At 39.3% G+C, this 17,798-nt stretch overlaps 1 long non-coding RNA gene across 1 annotated transcript; it reads left to right on the top strand.

Annotated features, from left to right (window-relative positions):
• Positions 1-5,333: 5,333 nt before the first annotated feature.
• LOC134076277 (uncharacterized) lies at positions 5,334-9,496 on the top strand. The gene is made up of 4 exons (XR_009938586.1): positions 5,334-5,784; positions 8,768-8,823; positions 9,077-9,272; positions 9,391-9,496. It is a non-coding gene; the product is annotated as an uncharacterized LOC134076277 (long non-coding RNA).
• The last annotated feature ends 8,302 nt before the right edge of the window (positions 9,497-17,798 follow it).

The raw sequence follows: 17,798 nt of genomic DNA, 5'->3' as shown, positions 1-17,798 counted from the left end.
ACTCACCATTCACTGCATGTATGTATATGCATGTGTGTGTGTGTGTGTATGTATGTGTTCATGAGACCCATGGCTGTAGTTAATTGCAGTGCAATAAACCTCTGTGTCCATGGGGAGCTGCTCAGTGATTACACGTTGTGTGGCTTCTGCACAGACGGCATGGGGTGTCACACAGAGAAAAGCACGCTTGCGCTAAAGTGCGACACACACTGTAAATTTCAATGTCTGCTCCCAATCAAAAGGACATTCCACCTGCTTACTCTCTGTGGAGAGACATGTGTGGTCATTCGATTAAGAGTCCTTGTAGATTCAAAGAATGTGCAGTGACACCCACCAGTGTGTGTGTGTGTGTGTGTGTGTAATTTCTCTGGTTCTCCTCTTTATCATCTTGAGAGGCTGGTGACATACGTTGGGCATAGTAGTACACTTGGTTTGACCCAAAAATGGCAGGCACTGACCCCACAAACACATGTGTGCATATGTGCATACACACAAGCTCACACACACTGACCTGTCACTGGACGCACAGAGACAGGTCATATATAATCAGATTTACAGGTCCCACATAAATCCTCAGGAAATTTCCAAACTAGTCACCCCTACACACACACACTCACTCACTCTGTTTCTCTCTGACACACACTGCAGGGTGACCCTGATTGACCCTTCTGAAAGACTCATGGAATGCTCCCACTCCAGATTGCAATGAACTGTATCCAGGTTGTTATTTGTCAGGATTAGCAACTGGTTATAAAACATTTCTTTAATCTCGTTTTTAATCTTTCTGTGCTTGTACTTAAGAAACTCTCTCTCTCTCACTCTCTCTCTCCTTCATCTCTTTCTCAGCCTGGACTGTGTGATTGCAGACCCTATCTCTTACTCCCTGTGGCCCCTCCCCACAGCCCTGGTAATGGTAACAATGACCTGATATGGATGAGATGCATGGGTGCCCAGAGGAAAGAAATTCTTAGAATGAGATCTCTTTTGTTTCTCATTTGTTTCTCCTAGACAATAATGAGATCACAATGATACAAAAATGAGATTATTGCCTTTGTCTCACGCTTCTCAGGTTTGTCTCGGGAGCCAAAGAGTTATGTTATCTCAGTGTAGACTCCCTTTGATTTATAAATGAGATCTCAAATAGGTCTGAAATAATGCTCAGTTTTGTCCATGTTGTATGTCTCATATTTTACTCAGGCTGAGTCACCAGAGAGCTCTCCTTGTAAACTCAAGAAATTCTCATTTAAGTCTCTTTGGTAAATCTCGTGTTAGGCTCAGTGTAGACTCCCTTTAATCTACTAATGAGATCTCAGCTATGTTTTAAATAATGCTCAGTTTTGTCTCATTTATATGACTCATTCTTTACTCAGGCTGAGGCGCCAGAGAGGTCTCTTTGTAAACTCAAGCAATTCTCATCTATATCTATTTGGTAAATCTCAGATTTGGCTCAATCAGTTCCATAAAAGATTCCTCAACACATTTCTTACCAAAAGATTTTTTTACCAGTGTTATTATACACTCTGTACATGTGTGTGTAGCTGTGCTGTGTGTGTCTATCCACGTGTGTGTGTTCGTGTGTAACTGTGCTGTGTGTGTCTGTCGACATAAGTATGTGTGTGTTTGTGTGCACTTTAAGAGTCACTGCACGAGAAAACCAGGCAAAACCAGCAGGAGGTAGGAAGATAGGGGTCGGCCAAATCGGCTCATACTTTGTATATGTGATAAGTATGTGGAACTATGAACAGCCATATACTTAAAACCCTCAAACTCTTTTTTGTTGTGGAGTTCTGGGGCCCCTCTCAGAGAACCTCAAAAATCCAACAATTCATGGCTGAAAATGACTGAAATTGCCATTTCTACCCTGATTATCCTGATAAAGATATGAACATGAGCTTTAAGTTTCCATAGAGCTTAGGTAGAATAGTTTTAAAGACCAAAAGGTGCACTAGGGGGTTATCTGCACCACTGAAAGCAGAATTTTCATCCCTCTAAAATTGGTCATTTTTAGGAGGCATTATCTCACATTTGCAGTGGCTTTGGTGGATGGTTTTACTGTTGCTGGACAGAGGAACATCTTCTGATTCAAAAACAATTGTCGTCTAATTGGGCCACACATAATGTGCGCCGTGACAGGAGGGTCTTTATAGGTTTTTTTTCGGGTTTTGGAGTATAATAAACCGGGTAATAATATCTCAATACAGGGTAATTTATGGTCAATTTTAGTGTCACTGTATGACAAATTGTTAAAGAAAGCTTTAATTAACTAGAAAAGCACTCAAAGAGTGCAGACCTCTGCATGCATTGTTGTTCTTGGTTGTCATACATTTGAAACTAGACTATTCAGATCGCCACCGAGTGGCCATACCATGCCATTACATCGCAAACATCTGGCATTACATCTGTTTGTGATGTAATGCCATGGTATGGCCATGTGATGGCGATCTGAATATGGTTTATCATAGGCCAAAACACGACAAATCCTGCTAAAGACCCTCCTGGCACGGCACACATTATGTGTGGCCCAATTAGACGACAATTGTTTTTGAATCAGTAGATGTTCCTTTCTCCAGCAACAGTAAAACCATCCACCAAAGCCACTGCGAATACGAGATAATGCTTCTTAAAAATGACCGAAATTTAGAGGGAGGAAAATTCTGCTTTCAGTGGTGTAGATAACCCCTCGGTGCACCTTTTGGTCTTTAAAACTATGCTACCTAGGCTCTATGGAAATATAAAGCTTATGTTCATATCTTTATCAGGATAATCAGGGTAGAAATGGCAATTTCAGTCATTTTCAGCCATGAATTGTTGGATTTTTGAGGGTCTCTGAGAGGGGTCCCAGAACTCCATAACAAAAAACAGCTGGAGGGTTTTAAGTATATGGCTGTTCATAGTTCCACATACTTATCACATATACAAAGTATGAGCCAATTTGGCCGACCCCCATCTTCCCACCTCTGCCTGGTTTTCTCATGCAATGACTCTTAAACATGTATTAGGCTACACAGTCCTAGATAGGCTAAATTAGCCAGAATAGATTGTCATGTTAATTAAAGGAGAAATTATCAATAACTGAAATCAAACTAAAAAATAAAATTGTTAGATTAATCTTTTTTTTTTTTTTTTTTTTTAAATCATTGTTTTGTCCAGCCCTCTCATGCTCATCCAAACCTATTTGTTTCAAATTAGAAATGAGTCTCTATAAACACAATACCCAAATACAGACAGGCACACAACTGCAAGCCACACACACACACACACACACAGCACAGCTCAGGGCCAGAGTGGGACACTTAATTTTACTGTGAAATGTCAAGTTTTAGCGGCCCTTGAGGGGCGTGGGTCATTCAAGTACACTACATCACATGCCTACTACTATAAGAGAGATGGGATAGGAGTTTATATAGGAATGGCCTCCCCTGAGCTAATAAAAGATTTTTGACAACTTTGGCAGACTATACATTGGGTGGAATGGTAATATTTCATTCATACATTTCAGGAGAAAAAGTATGACTTCAACACACCAATTCCAATTCCAAGGCCATTTTATTTCTGCATATAGCATAGGCCTATACAGTACCCGAGTAAGGCACAATAGCTGCTAGGCTACCACTGTAAATGTGCACTTTCTGTCCTGTGTCTGCGGGATTTGAACGCTCCTCTGGTTTCTCTTAACAGGGCTATTTGCTCACTGAAACTGAGTGCTAGATATTCCATATGAGGAGGACCCAATACAATGATTTAATGATATTTTATCTTCGAGGGCTTTTGAGATTTGGGGTTATTATCTTACAGTCAAATTGATTATTATTAGCCTACACATCTCCCTTGCACACATTCATGGTCATGGTTGTGGCACTGGAGAAGGGGCCGCTCATTCACTTCCGTAAATGATTGCAAAAATAGACTTAGTTGCGACTTCCGAAACATATTTGTGAGTGCTACTTTGTTCATATTTGGGAAACTGCGAGTAAGGGGCCGAGACCGCACAACCCAGGCTGCAGAGGTGCTGCGAGGGCGCAGCAAATGAACTTCAGAAACAATATATTTAAGCTCACATATTCATACCGGCCCAAAACGTTAACGGCCCACCGGGAATCCTCCCAAATCTCCTGATTAGCCGGGCCTGGCACAGCTGCAATACACACACACACACACACACACACACACACACACACACATGCAAACAGAGACACAAACACATACAGTGCCTATAGAAAGTCATCATACCCTTTTGAAATACTCACTTTGTCTTAAAGCCTGAAATCAAAACCGATTTTTAAAAAATCTTTTTCCACTGATTCCACTGAAATTTAAAGGGTTTTGATTTCAGGCTGTAAGCCAAGAAAAGCAACTATTTCAAAAGGGTATGATTACTTTCTATAGGCACTGTACATGTAGACAGACACGCACAGCAAAGCTACACCCAAACACCAAAGACAAAGACACACACACTCATACGCACATCCACACTCATACGCACACACACACACACACACACACACACACACACACACACACACACACACACACACACACACACACCACACACAAACACACACACACACAAGCAGACACAGACACAGACATTTATACAATAGACATAGAAAGGCACACAGCTACACACCACACACAAACACATGTAGACACACACACACCAGCCTGGTCTCACAGAATCACGTTGCACACACACACACACACACACACACACACACACACACACACACACATATATACACATACAGAGCAGAGACATAGACTCACATAAATTCAATACCCAAACAAATACGGAAGGAGGTTCTTTGATTTGTCTACAATGTCAGGTGTTGTATTTGCTGCACACGACGAACAGTGTAATTAGACTACTACACATGTAGGCCAATGTATGATTTTGGTGCTTTTGAGTTATTAAATAATATAAGAGTGTCACACAATGGTTAGCAAGGACCTAATGGAAGGTTAGCATGGAAGGTTTTGAATATCCAAACCACACACCTGCAAATATCATGTTTTCTTGTTTGGCTACGTTCCGCAAAACTACGTTTATTAATGAATTAGATCTACATGTCTCTTTATTAAAAGTACGTTGGAGGTAGTCTTTTTCTAGTTTAACATGTTTGATATTATCGGAAGTCTTTTTAGTCGTGGCTCATGCAAATAGTGACATGAACATTAAAAATCAATAGTGACCTCTCTCCAACACCACAGGAAGGGGCAAAATAGGCGACAGCTGTAGCCTATATGATTATTTGTTATTTCATTTCTTATAAACTATTAGTCGGCTATTCTTGTGACAGAACAGCCCTATAACTATTAGGGATGTCACACATGAAACAGTGCTGCAGAAACGCGATAGTTTGATATGAGTAGGGTATCGCATGAGTTCCTGTTGATGTAGTGCGCGATGGAAATAATTTGAATGAATCTAGGCCTAGCAGTCTAGTAAATGTGACCCACAGTCTTTGCAAAATCCTAATCTGAGACTGGCCTAGTCTTTCAAAAATCTTTTCCAAATCTTTGCTAAGTCTGTCAATGTAAGGTAGGCTTAAGTTGACACTTGTCAGTGTCCATTCTTTTGTTGGTCCAGAGTTTATTTTTACTGCATGAACGGTGTTTATAATCTCGTTCAGAGAGGGTGAAACCGAAGCCAGTCAGGCTCTTGGTTCAGTCCTTCGGGTACCCATCTGACGTCATTACGTCGGCAGACGTCTCTCCCTGGAAGTCCGAAGTTGCCCGAGAACAATGGCTGCCTGACGACGGCTGTTTGACTGTTTGAAAGCCAAGGTAAGATAATAAATGTAAGATGTAGTTTGTCTAAATAGTTGGCCAGCACTTGTAACTTTTTAAGAAACATTCCCGTCGTCCATGTTTAAACTTAACGTTCGTGCTGAGGATGTACTAGGTTGGGGAATACCCGCAGTATCGTTAGCTATCGTGCTAACGTTAGAACTAGCAGCTAGTTTAATGATAGCTAACGTTAACGTTAGGTTAGCGCACTAGCAACTTTTAGCACACGATATCAAAGCTGACCAACTCTTTTTCTGTTAAATAGTGGGATTGAATTTGTGAATACAAGTGTTGGTCATGTTTTACTTTTCTGTAAGAGACGTGTAGGTCGACGAAGCTTGCCTGCTGTGTAGTGTAACTGTAACGTTAGTGGTTAGCTCACCGTCAATCTGTTTAAAAGGCAACAAACTTTTCTGTTGAAAGTTAGCATTCGCCCCCACCATCTAACTGCTAGTGCTAGTGCTACCTTAATTTGAATTTCGTGGGGAATATAATAGGCCAGTCAATCTAGCTCAATAAAGGGCCAAAAATGAAACTAATTGCAAAAGTAATAGTAATGTTTCATACTTTTTATTGATCCTTATACCCTCCTGCATCACTTAAAAAAATCTACCCATTTATATTTAATGGAACATACGTTTCTTCAAGGTCAAAGGTAGCAATTTCCAATGCATTTTGCCATTGGGATTTAATGGGTAACATTTTAAACTATAGATATCAACTTGAAACTTTCTCAGTTGTTTACTCACATTAAGGCAACGATTTTTTGTATTGCAAGTTTTCTGAAATGTGATGTTTAGATATGCAAATGAGACCAGTTTTACTTAAATATGCAATAATTTGCATATATTTCTAGAAAACTAAATCTGAACAATAGGTACAGTCAGCTTCAAAATAATTGCTGCATTTTGCTTATATGTTGGATGCCAAAAGCCTATGCAAAGGGAATATTAGATAACACTTCATATCACCTCAAAAATGAGGAAATCAAGTCAAGTCAAAATCAATGCGTTTCAATGGAAGTACAGTAAAGAACAAATGATTGTCAATGATATGGTATGATGGAAGTATCTCAATGCATGCCAAGTCACATAAGGAAGATATTGACCTTTAGACAACATATCAAGTGACTTGGGATGCATTGAGATACTTCCATCATACCATATCATTGACAATCATTTGTTCTATAATGTACTTCCATTGAAACGCATTGATTTTGACTTGACTTGACATCCTCATTTCTGAGGTGATATGAAGTGATATCTAATATTCCCATTGTATTTTGGCTTTTGGTATCCAATATATAAGCAAAATGCAGCAATTATTTTGACGCTGACTGTACCTATTGTTCAGATTTAGTGTTCTAGAAATTAGAGATGCACCGATCGATCGGCCGCCGATTGGAATCGGCCGATTTTCACGTGATCGGCCACGACCGGCGACCGGCCGGTCAGTCTGAGACATGCCGATTTTATGCCGGTCAAATGCACTCGCACGTACTTGTAACAACATCACACTCACACAGCTGAGTTTGCAAAGTTTGATGAAGCTAGGCCAACAGTCAGGGCTGGATAAAGCGCTAATACTGAGTTTTTCTATGCAGCGAACGCTGTGCTTTGCCATATTGCGTGGAATTTACTATACTAAGCTGTCACTTCAGGTTACAGCGCTCATCAAAGCCCGTCCTTGCCGCTAATTGCGTGCCCACAGCTGAACCACAAGCGCTATCAATAAGCAGCGACATAGCACGGCAGGAATAAACATAGTTTTGCTTCGGTTTGCCAACTTATCATGTATTCTTTCACACTACTACAACAACTAAGTCCGATTTACACATTTAGAGGTTTATTTCATTACCTTTTGTCTGATCTCGCCTGTATATTTCTTCTAAATTCGCCAAAAGTTAGCATTGTTAGCGTGTTAGCGTGTCATAAACTACCGCGACCGTGATACAAAACATATCATGCGTGGTGTCGTTGGAAAGCTCCTGCATGACGTTATGCCATCCAAATATGGACACTTCCTTAGTAGGCTATCCCAAGCAATCGCGAAAGTTCAAAGAAGAGTGTGGACTGAGAATGTAAGTCATTTGCTGTGTTTCAAGGCTTCTCAAAATTATTCTTTTTTGTTGTCATTTTCCAACATCTCAGCCTATGTAGCACTAACTTCAGTTATCAGTATTCTGAAGATATTTACAGTTGGATATTGCATATGGATGTGAGAAGAAAAGAAATAGTGTTCCTAGTGCATTTCTACATGTGTGAAATTAATGTCCCACACTGGGATTACTGCAGCTGAAGAAGACTTGAAGAAGAATCTGTCTATTCACATTTTTCTACCAGCCATTGATAAGTTGATTAGGCCTACATTTCTAACATGTTGTATTAAAAAAAATATAGGCTAGAAAATAACTCTTTCTTTGTGCTGTAAAGTGGTTAGAAGAAATTAAATCGGAATCGGCTAAAATCGGTATCGGCCGGCCAAACTCGATGAAAAATCGGAAATCGGAATCGGCCAAAAACTTGCAATCGGTGCATCTCTACTAGAAATATATGCAAATTATTGCATATTTAAGTAAAACTGGTCTCATTTGCATATCTAAGCATCACATTTCAGAAAACTTGCAATACAAAAATCGTTGCCATAATGTGAGTAAACAACTGTGAAAGTTTCAAGTTGATATCTTTAGTTTAACATTTTACCCATTTCACCTGTAGTAAATCCCAATGGCAAAATGCATTGGAAATAGCTGCCTTTAACCTTGAAAAAAAAACTATGTTCCACTAAATATAAATAGGTAGATTTTTAATATGTTAATTAGATATACCTAGGGATCACAAAAAACTTGGAATGATTACTATTGCAATTAGTTATGGGTCAAACGCTAGATTGGCTGGCCTATAACCGCTGGTCAGGTTTTAGCTTGCCGTTTGGCGTTTTCTTTAATGTGTCAACGTCCTTATTTTTTTTTTCCATAAAGGTTATCAAGGAAACAAGTGGTGTACTGGATGAAGTTTGATGGACTCTTCTGATCAGGTAAGGAAAGGTCCTAAATTAATGAATATCCACAATTACATTTTGATATATTTTCCTTTTTTTCAAGTTAATGAATCAACAATTCCAAGAGGTGAAACAATGCATTTTCGACATCAACCAGTAAATTTAGACGTGTATATTAGAACATTTTTCACGATTAAATGATCTATAAAACATTTGGCCACTGTATTATTATTTCAGATGATCATGTTTTGACTTAACTCTTGTTTTGTCTGTGTCATGGTGATTGTAGGTGCTGCAGGTCTTCCAGCTACTGTTTGGAGAAGATATTTCCTCTCAATTTATGGAAGTAGGGAATTTTTCTGAAGGCAGAAATCAAGGATTCAAGAACCCAAGTTGGACTCTTGATTCCACTGAGACCACTGTGTGCATTTTGAAATGTTCCAAATGTGTGTCACGTCCATACGGAAGAAGTTCCAAGCCCACAAGTGAGTTCACTCACCAGATAGACACACATACGCATATAACACTAATATGTGTGCATGTATTTGTGTCTGTAACGGTTAGTTTATCCCCTCCTTTCATGTGTCTGTTATGACTTTGTAGTGGGCTCTATGAACTGTCCAGGGCAAAGTCGGTCTACCCTGATGACACTCCCTGTTCCTTGATGGTAACCATGGCTGCTGCCCTCAACGTGGTGGGTGTGGACTATTGAGGATTCCGGGCGCGTCACTATTTCTCACTGTTCCCATAACAACCAGCATTATAGATATTAACGCCGCCATCTTGGGAGTCAAAAAATAGCGGAGTCCAATAGCGACACACGTGAGATTGAACCAAAGTTTGCTTCATTGAGTATTTTAAATGACCTGGTGCAAGGTGATCGACTTCCTAGACCTCAAGTAAGATACTGTGACACTGATTATTTAGTTAACACCACGTCTTGATAAACGCTTGACCATAAAGCTTAGAGTTTGAAGATATTTTCAGGCTGGATTTACGTAGGCTATCGATAACGCTGCAGGGAACAGCTTCTATTATCGGTCCTAAACAGTGCTATTTGTTCCTCAGGCTTGAACGTGACAGGTAGTCAGCCTACATGAATAAACAAAAATATGTGCCTAGGTATATTGCCTGAAAGAGTGGACGTGCTAGCAGTGCATCCAAGCTGCCTACCACAGATCCTCCAGCGAACTGTTTTGACTGGCTATCAAACATATCAACGGGGTCTACAGTAGCCTAGGCCTATCTGGATTACATCTATTTATTTCGTTTAGCAAATGACAACTTGTTAACTACGCTACCGGTCGCTAGGATTAGCCTACATCTATTTATTTCGTTTGGCAAAATGACGACGTGTTAGCTGGTCGCTGGACGCTAGTTAGCAGGAGTCAGTAATTAGCCCACTGTTTCTAAATTAGGCATAGGCTACAAGTTATCTCAACTAAGTTTACAACACACTTGGATTAACTCTGAAAGACATCATGACGTTTACTGGATATCTGAGGATTTTTCTCCATGGACAACAAGCAGGAGAGAAGAAAGATGACAGAACAGAACTGGCCGTCAGTTTAGCTGGCTAGCTTTCAAGCAAGGTATAACTTTCCCCTCCAGTGCTAGCAAAGGGCAGGATATTGTTATTCAGTTGTGTTATCATTTGCCTTTAAATTGAGTGAACGTATCTATTCAAAATAAACTAAACGTTTCCCCAATCACGTTTTAGTTTGGTGCCACCGATTCATGAGCAGTCGTGCAATGTGTGTGGTGGTCCCTGCAGTGAAACCATACGAAGCTAGCAACGATATTTAACATACGATTGATTCCTGCAACTATACCCATGCAGCATAGGCAGACTGCTAATCCTTGTTTTTGAAACGATTTAAGATGATATGATGGTGAAACGATTTAAGATGGTATGAACACAAATAGGCTATCCTTTTGCATACATTTTGCAAACATGCTTTGGGTAGACAAAACGTTTTTGAATTTGATCTTACAGTTGTCATCATTTAGCCTAGCATAGTCTAGTTTAATTAGGCTATATTTTAGGCCTGCATAAATAACCTAGCCTGATAAGCTACCTCGAAACACCCCGACATTTGCTGTCCGTTCTAACACGAAGACATCACAGACAAAATTGTGAAAGCCTACATGTCGAAATTGCTGCTTTTATAGCTTCGTTTAATGCTAAATTATAGGCTCTGAACGAAAAACACTGTGCGCACGGCGTTGGTATACGGCATATTTAAATGAAATCGGTTAAAAAATAAAGACTTGATAACTTAGGCTAAAGTTAATTGAGAGTGAAACCTCTAAGCTTGGACGCTATCCTTGGTGTTAAATTACAATAATGCCCATTGTTGACTCCCATCATGGCGAAACGGGGGCGAAACCTAGAATTCTCGCGTCTGTGACATCAGCTAGGAAACCTCAATAGGGTATGTTATTGAGCATGCTCTAATTTGTTTGTCATAAGTGCTATGCAATACATTAATCCAGAAAGTAATCATGATTATTGCAGTTACTTAAAAGTAGTCTTGAATTTGCGATTAGCCATGTTTTACCAATTCAGTTTGTTGTACAGCATGCATCATTTTGTTTATTCTTATTTTTATTGACAGAGCCCTCAGAAATAAACTGATATCAATAATTAATATGGATGGTGATTGTGGCAAGGGTGCCTCCATAAGGTAATTATCGTTTATATTTGTACATCTGATAGACTTACGGGTCATTCCGTGTCAAATCAGGACACTTTCGGACCTCATCGGAACGGATTTCAACGAAACTTGGTATGCTGATTTAGTCATATGAGAAGGCCTCAGAAATGAACTTGCACGTTTCTTGCATCAATATTAAGGGAGATTCAGACTAAGAAAGTTTGCATAAATTGGGGTGGGGACTATACATTTGACTTATTGTATCTCCTTTACTGTAAGTCACACAGAAATGGTTCTCGTTGTGACTCGTATAGTTGTGACTATACCTTTCGTCCACCGTTCATTTTGGGTAGTGTATGCAATCATGTAAAATGTAGAGCTGGAAAAGAGCTTTGAAATGACATATGAACCATGTATGTGTGACCTACAGTAAAGGAGATACAATCAAGTCAAAAGGTATAGTCCCCGCCCCAATTAATGCAAACTTTCTTAGTCTGAATCTCCCTTAATATTGATGCAAGAAACGTGCAAATTAATTTCTGAGGCTTTCTCATATGACTGAATCAGCATACCAAGTTTCGTTAAAATCCGTTCCGATGAGGTCCGAAAGTGTCCTGATTTAACACGGAATCACCCATAAAGAATATTTTCCAAAAATCATTAGAAACTCAGCAACAAGCCCAAATTTTGGAGAGATGATCCTCACATACAGATTGACATATGGTATTTTTAAAAAAAATCCTGTTAACTGTTCACTTGGTGAAATGAGAAGACGAAAATGGGCTTTTTGAAAATCAAGCCCAATTAAATCAAAATGCCCTGACAATATGATAATGATTACAACCAAAGTTAATGCATGGACATGACCTTGTAGTCCATTTATGAGTGGCAAAAATAATCTGATACATTTATGGCACATACTTTTCGCATGAGAAGCCTTCAAAAGTGATGAAGTCTTTTCACATAATGAATTTATAGCCATTTTCAGAGCTTTGCAGAGGGGAAATTACACAAGATACGTCACATCTGATTGGATTTCTTAATTCAACAGGGAAATGTCCTTGTATTCGCATAGTTTCACTAATGTGAGTGAAATACCAAAAGAGCCAATAATGTTGCAAAAAGGATCGTTCATCACAATGCTTAAAATGACTTGAATCTTCAAAGGGCTGTCGTTTTTGAACTGTAAGTGATACAGCTGTAATATTTAAGAGTTATGCATAGGTTTAGTCTACAAACACCTGTGATTTTTTTAAGATTTTTTTGAGACTTTCCGCCACTAGGTGATTTGACACAAAATGGATAAAGAAGGGGTCATTCCAAGCATAAGATAATGTTTTATGTCTGAATGAATCAATGCAAATTCAGAATAGCTGAAAACGTAATTAACTGAATTAGTTACGCCTGTGTTGTGCAATAGTTTCATGTCAAAGCTGCCCATTAGTGACTGGAACCTATGTGATGCCACCTCACAGGTCACAATATCTCTGCAATGCCTCAAAAACCACAGACCACATTTTCAGATGATGTCAATGACATTACAGGCTAGCTTTAGGGAAAAAATGAAGAAATTTAAAATATAGGTTTTTTTGCTATTCAATTTTTAATATTATAATCTCTGATAACTCAGCTACCTTTCATTTTGGGTATTGTTTGCTATTTATGTAAAATATAGAGCTGGAAACGAGCTTTCAAACGACATCAGAACCATTTCTGTGTGATGTACAGTAAAGGAGATACAATGAGTCAAATGTATAGTCCCCACCCCAATTTATGCAAACTTTCTTAGTCTGAATCTCCCTTAATATTGATGCAAGAAATGTGCAAGTTCATTTCTGAGGCCTTCTCATATGACTAAATCAGCATACCAAGTTTCGTTGAAATCCGTTCCGATGAGGTCCGAAAGTGTCCTGATTTGACACGGAATGACCCTTACCTTGCTTATTTTTTTTAATTCTATGATTTTACAGATTAATCAACAATAACTAATTGTAAGGCAATCTTTTTTTTTTATTATTATTTTTTTTTAAAGGTGCCATCCAGAAGCCCCAGCCTGGAGCCAGTGGCTGCTATTGCAAGACTCATGGGGGATGATCTGCAGGCAAAGCTACGATTAGGTATGATAACACACAGACATACAGTACTACTGCGCAGAAGTGTAGGGTCACTTTCAAATGGCCTCTCTATTAAACTAAATAAATAAATACCGAACATATCTAAGTGCACTCCCAAAGTTTCTAATACAAGTATATGTTGTTCACATCTGCATTACTTATAACTATTGTGCCTGACTGCTTGTGTGGGTTTGCTTTTATGTGTCACACACAAGCAGAGTAGTTTGCATTGATTATATTCATGGACAGGGTCAATTGTAATGTATGCTTCCTTTCTCTTTCACAGACACTTGACATTTACTGCGAAGGGTACCATCAGAGCACCTCTCCCTACCCTGCAGGATATCTATACCAGAAAAGTACAACAACGGCCCAAAACTATTTCCAAAAGACATTTCACACCCTGACCATGGACTGTTTAAACCACTGAGGTCAAGCAGACGTCTCTGTTCCCACATGGCTAAAACAGAAAGGAAACAAGGAGTCTTTTCTCAATATGCTGCTCCATCGCTCCACCCCTGAAACATCAGTTTCGATCTTGAACACATGAGGATGTTGCCTCAAGTTTGCCTGCAGACAGTCAATATAGACAGGTGTGTTGTTTTGATTTGATGTTTAGATTGCCATGCATACAGTATCTTTACAATAATGATGGAACAAATTCTCATTTGGTTTTACCTACATTGGGATTAAAGGAACACTTAACCGTTTTTTCATATTAAACTACATTATTCCCTTAACTAAGACGAGTTGATACATACCTCTCACGTTTCAATGCGTGCACTCACTGGCTCTGGCGCGCGGCGCAACTTTGATAGCACTAAGCTAGCCCAATGCATTCATTAGGATCCAAACACAGATGAAGTTAGAAGCGACCAAACACCTCCATGTTTTCCCTATTAAAATACAGTTACACGAGTAGTCACACAACCAAGTATGGTGAGACGAAATAAAATGTGGTGCATTTGTAAGCAGGTTAGAGGGATAACTATATCGTGTGGCGCAATAACATTGGGAGCACTTAGACTCTGCGCAGTAATATCCTCACTCCAAAGTGAAACTGAAAGTGCAGGATATTATTGCACCACACAATATAGTTATCCCTCTTACCTGCTTACAAATGCACCACGTTTTATTTTGTCTCACCATACTTGGTCGTGTGACTACTCGTGTAACTGTATTTTGATAGGGAAAACATGGAGGTGTTTGGTCGCTTCTAACTTCATCTCTGTTCGGATCCTAATGAATGCATTGGGCTAGCTAAATGCTATCAAAGATGCGCCGCGCGCCAGAGCCAGTGAGTGCACGCATTGAAACGTGAGAGGTATGTATCAACTCATCTTAATTAAGGGAGTAATATAGTTTAATTTAAAAAAAAAAACGGTGAAGTGTTCCTTTAAATAATTTTGATTCTAAGGGCTCTCAGGGAACAAGGAGACGATGGCCCATGGGAGCCATGCAGTTTATTTATTTCAGTTAGCCTATTGGCTGGTTTCATTCTCATTGAGCTCAATGCAATTCAAACCAGCTAATAGGCTAACTGAAATAAAACCATGCCAATCTCTTGGTATGGTGAAGGGTGTGTGTTGATGTGGGGTGATTTTAATTCCAGAGTCCAAGGGGACATAGTGTCCTGGATACATGAAATAACTGGCATTTTAAAAATAAAACAAATACAAATCTGCTAACCTCTATGGAAATTTAACACATAGGTTAACATAGGCATTCCAATACTTATATCCCCTGTATTTTAAGGAACAATTTATTTATTTACGATACATTATTAATTCACAAAGAAAATGTATGTCCTTAAAGGTTGAATATTTCCTCATTTTTTCATTTAAAGCATTAAGAGCAATTTCCAAAAGATGATTTTATATTGTCAACTTTAGCTTGTGTTCCAATACATTTGGGCTTGACTGTATGTCATTATTTATTAGTTAAATGTTTATGATTGCTTTTTGTAATGTCTGCACCTTAAAGTGTCAAAAGTGTCAATGTAGTATATAGTTCATTAAATAAAAGTTTTAAATGCTACGGAATGGTCTATTTTTCTGATCCCCAAACTGATTTCTCAATTGTAACTCCTCCTTCTCAATAGTGTCTCATAGCAATGTCTCCTCATTTGCTCTATTATTTCTCCAAAGGAGAAACAAGTTATAAATGAGACTACACTCAAACATATAGGAGATCTCCACTAGGTCTCCCCTATTTCTCCAAAGGAGAAACAAGTTATAAATGAGACTACACTCAAACATATAGGAGATCTCCACTAGGTCTCCCCTATTTCTCCTGTGTCTCAAACGAATATCTCTTTTGTGGCTCCTTCTTGTCTCATTAATATATGTCTCACCTATTTCTCCTAAGGCCATTTTAGGAGAAAGAACTGAGACAAAAATGATACTTCAATGATCCTAAAATGATCCTTAAATGAGAATCTCAATTTTGGCTCCTGAGCAACAGAAGAGATACAAATGAGAAACAATTTTTTCCTCTGGGTGTTGCCAAATCCGAATATGGTATTCGGAAAAGCACAGTAATAACTCTGAAACAAATAACAAATACTTCCAAATATTGCCGAAATTATTCAGAGTTTTTACCTGCAGTTCAGATGTAATTGCTCCTTTACATTTACATTCATTACAGTGCATGCAAATGCACTGTTCTGTTCTTCCTGGGCATCTTCTTCTACTTCTTCTTCTTCTTATTCTCCTAACCAGGTCCTATTCAGCTTCAACCGTTTAACGTAGAAACTTGGTTCAAACTTTGTTACGTAGGTCTTGAAAATAAGACTAAGTCTATGTATATTTCAGTTCTGTAAACTTGATACTTTTTGAAATATTAGCAAAATATTTTTCCCCATTGACTTTTCATAGACCTCTGAAGCTGCCCTGTTGCCCATATAAGGAGATCCGGGAGTTAATTGAAGCCAACTGCCCATATATGGGAAGCTTTTTTGTAGGCGAACTTCAGAGGTCTATCGCACTGCACTGCTGATTAAGCTGATTTGCACCTGTGTCAAGAGCCAGCTGCTCAAAGGCCCTATCAAGTTTAATTGACAGCCAGTTAAATTGAACCTGCATTATCAGCTCTCTCTGTCTACCCATTCACTCATACACACACACACACACACACACACACACACACACACACACACACACACACACACACACACACACACACACACACACACACACACACACACACACACACACACCTCACTGCAGCACTTCATATATACCACACTTCTCCATGCACTCCACAACATTCCTTAACCTAACTCTCCCATTTCACTGCATCATAGAAAGCCATGCTCCTTACATCCACTCACACACACACACGCACGCACGCACGCACGCACACTAACACGCACTCACACTCAGAGGTGGAAAAGTCAAGCTTCAGAGAGTAAAAGTCCAATCACGTATTGGTTCTATCTGTGCACTTAAACACAGGTGATCTCACCAATTAGCTGCTCTGCCTGGCTGAAGAGTTACTACTGAGAATCAGCTGGTTGGTTGAACTTTTGTTGAATTCTGGGGTATTCTGACTGTATTCTGATGTGTTCACCATAGAATGGGATCCTTTAAGCTCTGATATTAGCTGCACAGTTGGCCATGTTTAGGTCAGAGAAGGCCTTGTAGCTTAGAACATCCAGATATGGGTGATGGCATGGGCCGAGGGCCGGAGCCATTGTATCTGGGTCAGAGCTGGGTTTTTCCACATGTTTGTGCCACGTTTAGTTTGTGCCACGTTTACATTTGATTCATGTTAGGAGTATAATAATGTTTCCTTATTGTATTTCTCGCTGAGACGGATCGAGAAGCCAACCGCATAGCATCACGCGCAAGATACTATGTGCCACGCTTGATAGCAATTCACACTACGAGGACTCTGTCAGTTTTACTGAGCGAGACTTAGACTGTGTCTGTTATTCACTTATTGTACCAACAATAAATCATCATTCAATCGCCGATCCTGATCCAGCCGTCAAGCTTTATTGACCAACTTCAATTCAGACATTAGAACATTAACCGAAACACAACGGTTTGCCCCTAAGCCACATACATACAACACACTGCCCCCCCCCCCCCTTCCCTCACCTTCCTCTGTCCACAACTGTTTGTAAATTTAAGTTTGTTTCACATTTTATCTTATGTCTTGCTTTTGCATGCACTGGTAATTTCCTCGAAATTACATTTTCTAGTTCATTTTCATTTTTTACTCTAAGCGACTTATC

The sequence above is a fragment of the Sardina pilchardus genome, chromosome 3 (assembly GCF_963854185.1).
Source record: "Sardina pilchardus chromosome 3, fSarPil1.1, whole genome shotgun sequence".
Classification (NCBI taxonomy): domain Eukaryota; kingdom Metazoa; phylum Chordata; class Actinopteri; order Clupeiformes; family Clupeidae; genus Sardina; species Sardina pilchardus.
This window is presented reverse-complemented; position numbering and strand designations above follow the sequence as displayed.